Source organism: Ceratina calcarata, unplaced genomic scaffold, assembly GCF_001652005.2.
Source record: "Ceratina calcarata isolate Rehan_Ccalc_2016 unplaced genomic scaffold, ASM165200v1 scaffold1284, whole genome shotgun sequence".
NCBI classification, from domain to species: domain Eukaryota; kingdom Metazoa; phylum Arthropoda; class Insecta; order Hymenoptera; family Apidae; genus Ceratina; species Ceratina calcarata.
Window position 1 is genome coordinate 6,543 of NW_017133875.1, and position 323 is coordinate 6,865.

Genomic DNA, 323 nt, shown 5'->3' on the forward strand with positions numbered 1-323 from the left:
ATTCATAAGTCTACTGTTCCTGACGCTTTTGTGAGGCACGAATCGGAGAGGGCAGACTTCGGCAGGTGGGCGCTCGATCCCAGCGATAGGTCGCTGGGTTGGCTGGCGGACATGGGGCGACCGCGCAAGGAGCGGTCGCTCTGGTTCCGTTGTTACCTCTCCTCGGTCGAATACGACCGTTAAAAGCGAGGGGTCCTTCGTGGAGATAGGGACTAATCGTGTTCCTAGGCTCAGGCGTTGTTGCCGTCGAGCGCGTCACCTGGGAAGGGTGGCCACTCTAGGGTAGTGGCTCGCCTGTCGCGCTCGCGGCTCGGCCATATTAG